The 12343-nt window shown below is 39.8% G+C and overlaps 1 non-coding gene across 1 annotated transcript; it reads left to right on the forward strand.

Annotated features, from left to right (window-relative positions):
- The first annotated feature begins 5701 nt into the window (after positions 1-5701).
- LOC130963881 (small nucleolar RNA R71) lies at positions 5702-5809 on the forward strand. The gene has a single exon (XR_009079998.1). It is a non-coding gene; the product is annotated as a small nucleolar RNA R71 (small nucleolar RNA).
- The last annotated feature ends 6534 nt before the right edge of the window (positions 5810-12343 follow it).

Raw genomic sequence — 12343 nt, forward strand, 5'->3', positions numbered from 1 at the left:
TGAATGCCGCCATCAGTTCTCGCCTATACCACGAAGACTCTGATCTCACGGAATGGCTGGCTCGTTTGTCAGGCGAGCACTCGGTTGTCAGGCGATCAACCATGCATCGTGTTATCAGGAATCCAAGAGATATTCACTAGAGCTTTGATTGCTTGTAGAACAAGAGTGGTTGTCAGTCACCTTGTTCATGAGTGAGAATGATGATGAGTGTCACGGATCATCACATTCATCAAGTTGAAGAACAAGTGATATCTTGGACAAAGAACAAGCGGAATTGAATAGAAGAACAATAGTAATTGCATTAATACTCGAGGTACAGCAGAGCTCCACACCTTAATCTATGGTGTGTAGAAACTCCACCGTTGAAAATACATAAGAACAAGGTCTAGGCATGGCCGAATGGCCAGCCTCCCAATGATCTAAGATAGCATAAAACACGAAGGTAGCTACCAAGATATCAAATACAATAGTAAAAGGTCCTACTTATAGAAAACTAGTAGCCTAAGGTGTACAAAAGATGAGTAAATGACATAAAAATCCACTTCCGGTCCCACTTGGTGTGTGCTTGGGCTGAGCAAATGAAGCATTTTCGTGTAGAGACTCTCCTTGGAGTTAAACGCCAGCTTTTATGCCAGTTTGGGCGTTTAACTCCCATTTAGGTGCCAGTTCCGGCGTTTAACGCTGGAATTTCTTGAGGTGACTTTGAACGCTGGTTTGGGCCATCAAATCTTGGGCAAAGTATGGACTATCATATATTTCTAGAAAGCCCAGGATGTCTACTTTCCAACGCCGTTGAGAGCGCGCCAATTGGGCTTCTGTAGCTCCAGAAAATCCACTTCGAGTGCAGGGAGGTCAGAATCCAACAGCATCTGCAGTCCTTTTGAGTCTCTGGATCAGATTTTTGCTCAGATCCCTCAATTTCAGCCAGAAAATACCTGAAATCACAGAAAAACACACAAACTCATAGTAAAGTCCAGAAAAGTGAATTTTAACTAAAAACTAATAAAAATATACTAAAAACTAACTAGATCATACTAAAAACATACTAAAAACAATGCCAAAAAGCGTACAAATTATCCGCTCATCACAACACCAAACTTAAATTGTTGCTTGTCCCCAAGCAACTGAAGATCAAATAGGATAAAAAGAAGAGAATATGCAATGAATTCCAAAAACATCTATGAAGATCAGTATTAATTAGATGAGCGGGGCTTTTAGCTTTCTGCCTCTGAACAGTTTTGGCATCTCACTCTATCCTTTGCAACTCAGAATGATTGGCTTCTTTAGGAACTCAGAATCCAGATAGTGTTATTGATTCTCCTAGTTAAGTATGATGATTCTTGAACACAGCTACTTATTGAGTCTTGGCCGTGGCCCAAAGCACTCTGTCTTCCAATATTACCACAGGATACATACATGCCACAGACACATAATTGGGTGAACCTTTTTAGATTGTGACTCAGCTTTGCTAGAGTCCCCAATTAGAGGTGTCCAGGGTTCTTAAGCACACTCTTTTTGCCTTGGATCACAACTTTATTTCTTTCTCTTTTTCTTTTCTTTCTCTTCTTTTTTTTTTCGGTTTTTTTTTCGCTTGCTTCCTCTCTTTTTTGTATTCACTGCTTTTTCTTGCTTCAAGAATCATTTTTATGATTTTTCAGATCCTCAGTAACATGTCTCCTTTTTCATCATTCTTTCAAGAGCCAACATTCATGAATCACAAATTCAAGATACATATGCACTGTTTAAGCATACATTCAGAGAACAAAAGTAATGCCACCACATCAAAATAATTAAACTGTTATAAAATTCAAAATTCATGCAATTCTTTTTCTTTTCAACTAAGCACGTTTTTATTTAAGAAAGGTGATGGATTCATAGGACATTCATAACTTTAAGGCATAGACACTAAGACACTAATGCTCACAAGACACAAACATAGATAAACATAAAGCACAATTTTCGAAAAACAAGAAAACAAAGAACAAGGAGATTAAAGAACGGGTCCACCTTAGTGATGGCGGCTCTTTCTTCCTCTTGAAGATCCTATGGAGTGCTTGAGCACCTCAATGTCTCTTCCTTGTCTTTGTTGCTCTTCTCTCATGATTCTTTGATCTTCTCTAATTTCATGGAGGAGAATGGAGTGTTCTTGGTGCTCCACCCTTAGTTGTCCCATGTTGGAACTCAATTCTCCTAGGGAGGTGTTTACTTGCTCCCAATAATTTTGTGGAGGGAAGTGCATCCCCTGAGGTATCTCAGGGATCTCATGATGAGAGGGGTCTCTTGTTTGCTCCATCCTTTTCTTGGTGATGGGCTTGTCCTCATCAATGGGGGTATCTCCTTCTATGTCAACTCCAACTGAATAACAGAGGTGACAAATGAGATGAGGAAAGGCTAGCCTTGCCAAGGTGGAAGACTTGTCCGCCACTTTATAGAGTTCTTGGGCTATAACCTCATGAACTTCCACTTCTTCTCCAATCATGATGCTATGAATCATGATGGCCCGGTCTAGAGTAACTTCGGACCGGTTGCTAGTGGGAATGATTGAGCGTTGAATGAACTCCAACCATCCTCTAGCCACGGGTTTGAGGTCATGCCTTCTCAATTGAACCGGCTTGCCTCTTGAATCTCTCTTCCATTGTGCGCCCTCTTCACATATGACTGTGAGGACTTGGTCCAACCTTTGATCAAAGTTGACCCTTCTAGTGTAAGGGTGTTCATCTCCTTGCATCATGGGCAAATTGAATGCCAACCTTACACTTTCCGGAATAAAATCCAAGTATTTCCCCCGAACCATAGTAAGATAGTTCTTTGGATCCGGGTTCACACTTTGATCATGGTTCTTGGTGATCCATGCATTGGCATAGAACTCTTGAACCATCAAGATTCCGACTTGTTGAATGGGGTTGGTAAGCACTTCCCAACCTCTTCTTCGGATCTCATGGCGGATCTCCGGATATTCACCCTTTTTGAGTGAAAAGGGGACCTCGGGGATCACCTTCTTCAAGGCCACAACTTCATAGAAGTGGTCTTGATGCACCCTTGAGATGAATCTACCCATCTCCCATGACTCGGAGGTGGAAGCTTTTGCCTTCCCTTTCCTCTTTCTAGAGGTTTCTTCGGCATTGGATGCCATAAATGGTTATGGAAAACGAAAAAGCAACGCTTTTACCACACCAAAATTAAAAGGTTTGCTCGTCCTCGAGCAAAAGAAGAAAGAAGAGAGTAGAAGAAGAAGAAATGAGGGAGAAGGGGATGGCTTTGTATTCGGCCAAAGAAGGGGAGAAGTGGTGTTTAGGTTGTGTGAAAATGAAGGAGTGAAGAAGGGTATTTATAGGAGAGAAGGGAGATGGAGTTCGGCCATTATGGGTGGGTTTGGGAGGGAAAGTGGTTTGAATTTGAAGGGTGAGGTTGGTGGGGTTTTGTGAAGGATGGATGTGAGTGGTGAAGAGAAAGATGGGATTTGATAGGTGAAGGGTTTTTGGGGAAGAGGTATTGAGGTGATTGGTGAATGGGGGAAGAAGAGAGAGGGTGGTGGTGGGGTTGGTGGGGGTCCTGTGGGGTCCACAGATCCTGTGGTGTCAAGGAAAAGTCATCCCTGCACCAAATGTTGCTCAAAATCACGTTTTGAGTCATTTCTGGCGTTAAACGCCGGGCTGGTGCCCATTCCTGGCGTTTAACGCCAGGTTCTTGCCCTTTTCTGGCGTTTAACGCCAGTCTGGTGCCCCTTTCTGGCGTTAAACGCCCAGAATGGTGCCAGACTGGGCGTTAAACGCCCAACTGCTAGCCTCACTGGCGTTTAAACGCCAGTGGGTTCTTCCTCCAGGGTGTGCTGTTTTCTTCCTGTTTTTCATTTTGTTTTTGCTTTTTCAATGGATTTTGTGACTTCTTATGATCATCAACCTACAAAAAACATAAAATAACAAAGGGAAATAGATAAAATATAATCATTGGGTTGCCTCCCAACAAGCGCTTCTTTAATGTCAGTAGCTTGACAGAGGGCTCTCATGGAGCCTCACAGATACTCAGAGCAATGTGGGAACCTCCCAACACCAAACTTAGAGTTTGAATGTGGGGGTTCAACACCAAACTTAGAGTTTGGTTGTGGCCTCCCAACACCAAACTTAGAGTTTGACTGTGGGGGCTCTGTTTGTCTCTGATTTGAGAGAAGCTCTTCATGCTTCTTCTCCATGGTGACAGAGGGATATCCTTGAGCCTTAAACACCAAGGATTTTTCATTCACTTGAATGATCAGTTCACCTCTATCAACATCAATCACAGCCTTTGCTGTGGCTAGGAAGGGTCTGCCAAGGATGATGGATTCATCCATGCACTTCCCAGTCTCTAGGACTATGAAATCAGTAGGGATGTAATGGTCTTCAACTTTTACCAAAACATTCTCTACAAGTCCATGAGCTTGTTTTCTTGAATTGTCTGCCATCTCTAATGAGATTCTTGCAGCTTGTACCTCAAAGATCCCCAACTTCTCCATTACAGAGAGAGGCATGAGGTTCACACTTGACCCTAAGTCACACAGGGCCTTCTTGAAGGTCATGGTGCCTATGGTACAAGGTATGGAAAACTTCCCAGGATCTTGTCTCTTTTGAGGTAATTTCTGCCTAGACAAGTCATCCAGTTCTTTGGTGAGCAAAGGAGGTTCATCTTCCCAAGTCTCATTTCCAAATAACTTGTCATTTAGCTTCATGATTGCTCCAAGGTATTTAGCAACTTGCTCTTTAGTGACATACTCATCCTCTTCAGAGGAAGAATACTCATCAGAGCTCATGAAAGGCAGAAGTAAGTCCAATGGAATCTCTATGGTCTCATTTTGAGCCTCAGATTTCCATGGTTCCTCATTGGGGAACTCAGAGGAGGTTGGTGCACGCCCATTGAGGTCTTCCTCAGTGGCGTCCACCTCCTCTATTTCCTCTCCATATTCGGCCATGGTTATGGCTTTGCACTCTCCTTTTGGATTTTCTTCTGTATTACTTGGGAGAGTACTAGGAGGGAGTTCAGTAACTTTCTTGCTCAGCTGTCCCACTTGTGCCTCCAAATTCCTAATGGAGGACCTTGTTTCAGTCATGAAACTTTGAGTGGTTTTGATTAGATCAGAGACCATGGTTGCTAAGCCAGAGGGGTTCTGCTTAGAATTCTCTGTCTGTTGCTGAGAAGATGATGGAAAAGGTTTGCCATTGCTAAACCTGTTTCTTCCACCATTATTGTTGTTGAAACCTTGTTGAGGTCTCTGTTGATCCTTCCATGAGAAATTTGGATGATTCCTCCATGAAGAATTATAGGTGTTTCCATAGGGTTCTCCTAGGTAATTCACCTCTTCCATTGAAGGGTTCTCAGGATCATAAGCTTCTTCCTCAGATGAAGCATCCTTAGTAATGCCAGGTGCATTTTGCATTCCAGACAGACTTTGAGAAATCAAATTGACTTGTTGAGTCAATATCTTATTCTGAGCCAGTATGGCATTCAGAGCATCAATCTCAAGAACTCCTTTCTTCTGACTTGTCCCATTGTTCACAGGATTCCTTTCAGAGGTGTACATGAATTGGTTATTTGCAACCATCTCAATTAGTTCCTGAGCCTCTGTAGGCGTCTTCTTCAGATGAAGAGATCCTCCAGCAGAGCTATCCAAAGACATCTTGGATAGTTCAGAGAGACCATCATAGAAAATACCTATGATGCTCCATTCAGAAAGCATGTCTGAGGGACATTTTCTGATTAATTGTTTGTATCTTTCCCAAGCTTCATAGAGGGATTCTCCATCCTTCTGTCTGAAGGTTTGGACTTCCACTCTAAGCTTACTCCATTTTTGAGGTGGAAAGAACTTTGCCAAGAAGGCATTGACTAGCTTTTCCCAAGAATCCAGGCTATCTTTAGGTTGTGAGTCCAACCATATTCTAGCTCTGTCTCTTACAGCAAAAGGGAATAGCATCAGTCTGTAGACCTCAGGGTCAACCCCATTAGTCTTGACTGTGTCACCGATTTGCAAGAACTCAGCTAAAAACTGATGAGGATCTTCCATTGGAAGTCCATGGAATTTGCAATTCTGTTGCATTAGAGAAACTAATTGAGGCTTAAGCTCAAAGTTGTTTGCTCCAATGGCAGGGATAGAGATGCTTCTCCCATAGAAGTCGGGAGTAGGTGCAGTAAAGTCACCCAGCACCTTCCTTGCATTGTTTGCATTGTTGTTGTTTTCGGCTGCCATGTGTTCTTCTTCTTTGAAGAATTCGGTCAGGTCCTCAACAGAGAGTTGAGCCTTAGCTTCTCTTAGCTTTCGCTTCAAGGTCCTTTCAGGTTCAGGGTCAGCTTCAACAAGAATGCCTTTGTCTTTGCTCCTGCTCATATGAAAGAGAAGAGAACAAGAAGATGTGGAATCCTCTATGTCACAGTATAGAGATTCCTTGAGGTGTCAGAGGAAAAGAAAAATAGAAGAAAGAAGGTAGAAGAATTCGAACTTAATTAGATAGAGTTCGAATTTGTGCATTAAGAAGGAGTAGTACTCCATAAATAGAAGGATGTGAGAAGGAGGGAAGAGAATTTTCGAAAATTAATTAGAAAGATGTCAAAAACATTTTAAAAAATGATTGATAATTTTCGAAAATTGAAAGTGGAAAAGAATTCAAGTGATTTTTGAAAAAGATTTTGAAATTAGAAATCAAAAAGATTTGATTGAAAACTTATTTTGAAAAAGATGTGATTAAAAAGATATGATTGAAAAAATTTGATTTGAAAACAATTTTAAAAGATATGTTTTGAAAACAATTTTTTTTTTAAAAAAAGATTTGATTTTGAAAATTAGTGACTTGCCTAACAAGAAAAGATATGATTCAAACATTAAACCTTTCTCAACAGAAAAGGCAACAAATTTGAGATGTTCAATCAAATCATTAATTGTTAGTAAGTATCTTTGAAAAAGGAAAGAAATTGACTTTGAAAACATTTGATTGAAAAGATATGATTTGAAAAAGATTTGATTTTGAAAAACTTTGAAAACTTGAAAAAAAATTGATTTGAAAAAAAACAAAATCTTCCCCCTTTGCCATCCTGGCGTTAAACGCCCAGAATGGTATCCATTCTGGCGTTTAACGCCCAAAATGCACCCTTTTTGGGCGTTAAACGCCCAACCAGGTACCCTGGCTGGCGTTTAAACGCCAGTCTGTCCTTCTTCACTGGGCGTTTTGAACGCCCAGCTTTTTCTGTATAATTCCTCTGCAGCATGTTCAGAATCTTCAATTCTTTGTATTATTGACTTGAAAAGACACAACTTAAAAAATATTTTTGGATTTTTAATAATCAAAATGCAACAAGAATCAAATAACAATGCATGCAAGACACCAAACTTAGCAGTTTGTATACTACTGACACTATATGAGACACATAAACACTCAAGTCAAAAGAATTCAAAGATCAGAGTAAGAAATCATCAAGAATTATTTGAAGATCCTTAAGACATATGAATGAATGCATGCAATTGACACCAAACTTAAGATGAGACACTAAACTCAAACAAGAAATTTTTGGATTTTATGTTTTTTTTTGAATTTTTTGTGTTTTTCGAAAATTAAGTGGAAAAAGATATTAAAATTCTTAATGAGAATTCCAGGAATCAGTGCAATGCTAATCTAAGACTCCGGTCCAGGAATTAGACATGGCTTCACAGCCAGCCAAGCTTTCAAAGAAAGCTTCGGTCCAAAACACTAGACATGGCCAAAGGCCAGCCAAGCCTTAGCAGATCACTGCTCCAAAAGCAAGATTGATAAAAATCAACAAGCTTCTGTGATGATAAGTTGAAACCTCGGTCCAATAAGATTAGACATGGCTTCTCAGCCAGCCAAATTTCAACAGATCATCTTGAAACACTAGAATTCATTCTTAAGAACTCTGAAAAAAAAAATACCTAATCTAAGCAACAAGATGAACCGTCAGTTGTCCATACACAAAACAATCCCCGGCAACGGCGCCAAAAACTTGGTGCACGAAATTGTGATCACTACAACTTCGCACAACTAACCAGCAAGTGCACTGGGTCGTCCAAGTAATACCTTACGCGAGTAAGGGTCGATCCCACGGAGATTGTTGGTATGAAGCAAGCTATGGTCACCTTGTAAATCTCAGTCAGGCAGACTCAAATGGGTATGGTGATGAACGAATAAAACATAAAGATAAAGATAGAGGTACTTATGTAATTCATTGGTAGGAACTTCAGATAAGCGTATGAAGATGCTTTCCCTTCCGTCTCTCTGCTTTCCTACAGTTTTCATCCAATCCTTCTTACTCCTTTCCATGGCAAGCTTATGCAAGGGTTTCACCGTTGTCAGTGGCTACCTCCCATCCTCTCATTGGAAATGTTCAACGCACCCTGTCACGGTACGGCTATCCATCTGTCGGTTCTCAATCAGGCCGGAATAGAATCCAGTGATTCTTTTGCGTCTGTCACTAACGCCCCGCCTTCAGGAGTTTGAAGCACGTCACAGTCATTCAATCATTGAATCCTACTCAGAATACCACAGACAAGGTTAGACCTTCCGGATTCTCTTGAATGCCGCCATCAGTTCTCGCCTATACCACGAAGACTCTGATCTCACGGAATGGCTGGCTCGTTTGTCAGGCGAGCACTCGGTTGTCAGGCGATCAACCATGCATCGTGTTATCAGGAATCCAAGAGATATTCACTAGAGCTTTGATTGCTTGTAGAACAAGAGTGGTTGTCAGTCACCTTGTTCATGAGTGAGAATGATGATGAGTGTCACGGATCATCACATTCATCAAGTTGAAGAACAAGTGATATCTTGGACAAAGAACAAGCGGAATTGAATAGAAGAACAATAGTAATTGCATTAATACTCGAGGTACAGCAGAGCTCCACACCTTAATCTATGGTGTGTAGAAACTCCACCGTTGAAAATACATAAGAACAAGGTCTAGGCATGGCCGAATGGCCAGCCTCCCAATGATCTAAGATAGCATAAAACACGAAGGTAGCTACCAAGATATCAAATACAATAGTAAAAGGTCCTACTTATAGAAAACTAGTAGCCTAAGGTGTACAAAAGATGAGTAAATGACATAAAAATCCACTTCCGGGCCCACTTGGTGTGTGCTTGGGCTGAGCAAATGAAGCATTTTCGTGTAGAGACTCTCCTTGGAGTTAAACGCCAGCTTTTATGCCAGTTTGGGCGTTTAACTCCCATTTAGGTGCCAGTTCCGGCGTTTAACGCTGGAATTTCTTGAGGTGACTTTGAACGCTGGTTTGGGCCATCAAATCTTGGGCAAAGTATGGACTATCATATATTTCTAGAAAGCCCAGGATGTCTACTTTCCAACGCCGTTGAGAGCGCGCCAATTGGGCTTCTGTAGCTCCAGAAAATCCACTTCGAGTGCAGGGAGGTCAGAATCCAACAGCATCTGCAGTCCTTTTGAGTCTCTGGATCAGATTTTTGCTCAGATCCCTCAATTTCAGCCAGAAAATACCTGAAATCACAGAAAAATACACAAACTCATAGTAAAGTCCAGAAAATTGAATTTTAACTAAAAACTAATAAAAATATACTAAAAACTAACTAGATCATACTAAAAACATACTAAAAACAATGCCAAAAAGCGTACAAATTATCCGCTCATCATACAGCTATACTGAGCCCATAGAAGTCAGGAGTGGGTGCAGTGTATGAGCCAAGCGTCCTCCTTGCATGCTCATTAGCATTCAGGTTTCCACCATTAGCATCCATGGTGAGCTCTTCAACTTCCTTCTCAAAAGTTTCCTTGTGGTTCTCTCTGGCTTTGTAAGCTCTAGCTTATTGCAAACGCCGCCTCAAGGTCCTCTCACGTTCAGAATCAAACTTAAGAAGGGTTTTTTTATCCCTATTGCTGCTCATAAACAAAAAAAAGACAAAGAAAAGTGGGAGTTGATGAACCACTATTTTATGACTTAATTTATATCGAATCGAGTGGATTTTGTCAACTATCCTCACACTTATTCATGTAAATTGCATATTTTTAAGATTCTTTCCTAATTTTGTGCTATGATTGAATACATGCTTCCTAGGCCTAAAAATTACTAATTTTTTATTCTCTCTTGTTACCATTCGATGCCGTGATGTGTTTGTTAAGTCATTACAGGATTTATAGAGCAGGAAGGGCATAGAGGATGAAGAGAAGCATGTTAAAGTGGAAGAGACACAAGAAATTGAAGATTTGAGAAGCTGGTGATGAGGTGGAAATTTTCACAACACAAATTCCTTCGGCAAGTGTACTGAATCGCCAAGTAATAACTCACTATCGAGTGAGGTCAATCCCACAGGGATTGATGGATCAAAAAACTTTAGTTAGGTGATTTATCTAGTCAAACAAATATTTAATGGTTTTGTGCAATTGAGTGAACAATATTGTGATTTGCAGAGAAAGTAAATGTGCGGGAAGTAAATTGCTGGAAATTAAAGTGCTGAAGGTAAATTGCGGAAACTTAGATGACAAGAAATTTAAATAACTAAAACTTAAAGAGCAAGAAAGTAAATGCAAGAATATAAATGGCAATGAAAAGTAAATTGCATGAAATATAAATGGGTCTTGGGGACTGGAAATCGAAGAAAACAAGAAACCAAAGCAATTAAGTGAAAGAAAGATAATGGGTATGATTCATTAGGGATTGGATATATCATAATCCATCATGAATCAATAGGTCTCAACTTCATTCTCAATCATATGAAGTAGATCTACAGCGGATTGTAATTAATTAAGTCCTAATTCCTTGGCAAACCAATTTCTCTTAATACAACCAATTGCCAATTCCTTGATCTAACTATTCATGAGAAGAGTTTATGTTCAATTCTCTTATCCATAAGCCACACAAGTTCTCAGGATCTCAATTCAAACGAGGAATTTATTGATCAAGAGAGTTGTGAGAGAAAGAGCTTCAAACTAATTTCTATGATTCCCCTTCCGAGGCTCACATAGAAATTCAAATGGATCTAAATCCCCTTTCGGTAGTGAATAGATCTATTAAGCACAGAAGTTATCCCTTAGCTACAACAAGCGGATTGAGAAGAAGGAGAATTTCATTCATTCATTTGAATTACAATAGAGCTCCTCCCCCTAATGATGTGGGTTTACTTCATCATTTCTTTGAAAACTCAGAGAAAAGAAAAGTACATGAAAATTAAAACTAAGTGCAAAAAGAAAATCCTAATTTGGATCTTCTTGTCAGAGTCCTCCTTCTAAGTTCAAAATTGTTTATTCTTGAACACAGCTTTTTAGAGTCTTGGCCGTGACTCTAAGCACTTTGTTTTCCAGTATTACCACCGGATACATAAATGCCACAGACACTTAACTGGGTGAACCCTTTCGGATTGTGATCCAGCTTTGCTAGAATCCCTAGATAGAGGTGTCCAGAGTTCTTAAGCACACTCTTTGGATCTTTAGATCCTTGCTCTTGCTTTTTGGTTTAAAGAGCTACTGGCTTTTTGCTCTTGCCTTTTCTATTTATATTTTTTTCACCATTTTTTTCGCATGCATTTTTTTCTTTTATTGCAACATGCTTTTTCTTTTTCATTTTGCTCCTTTTTCTTGCTTAAAAAATCAATTTTTGGATTTTTCAGATTACCAATAATACTTTTCCTTTTTCATCATTCTTTCAGGAGCCAACATTCTTAATTTCAATTTCAAATATGCACTGTTTATTCATACATTTAGAAAACAAAAGCAATGCCACCACATCAAAATAATTGACTATTCTTATTATAAACTTAAAATTCATGTATCTCTCAATTATTTTCAAATAAAATTTTCTTTTAAGTAAGATGAGAGATATATGGAACATTTTATAACTTTAAGACATAGATAGAAATGATCATGCAATAAGAATACAATAACAGACAATAAAACATAACAGAAAACAGAAAATAACAAAAGAAAAGGGAACTAAGAGAACGAATCCACCTTAGTGATGGCGGCTATTACTCCTCCTTTAGGATCTAATGTAGTGCTTGATCTCTTCAATGAGATTCCCTTGTCTTTGTTGTTCTTCCCTCATGGTCCTTTGATCTTCTCTATTTCATGGAAGATGGTGGAGTGCTCTTGATGTTCCAACCTCAGTTGCTCCACGTTTGAGCTCTACTCTCCGAGAGAGGTATTCAGTTGATCCTAATTTTTTTCTTTTTTGGGGAGAAAAATACATTCCTTGAGGTATCTCTGGTATTTCTATTGAGGCGGCTCCACATGCTCTAGCTATGGTCCATGTGCGGGCTCTCTAACATGCTCCATCCTTCTTTTAGTGATGGGCTTTTCCTCTTCTATGACAATTCTAGCTGAATTGCATAGATGACAAATGAGGTGAGGG

This window comes from Arachis stenosperma, chromosome 2 (assembly GCF_014773155.1).
Source record: "Arachis stenosperma cultivar V10309 chromosome 2, arast.V10309.gnm1.PFL2, whole genome shotgun sequence".
NCBI classification, from domain to species: Eukaryota; Viridiplantae; Streptophyta; class Magnoliopsida; order Fabales; family Fabaceae; genus Arachis; species Arachis stenosperma.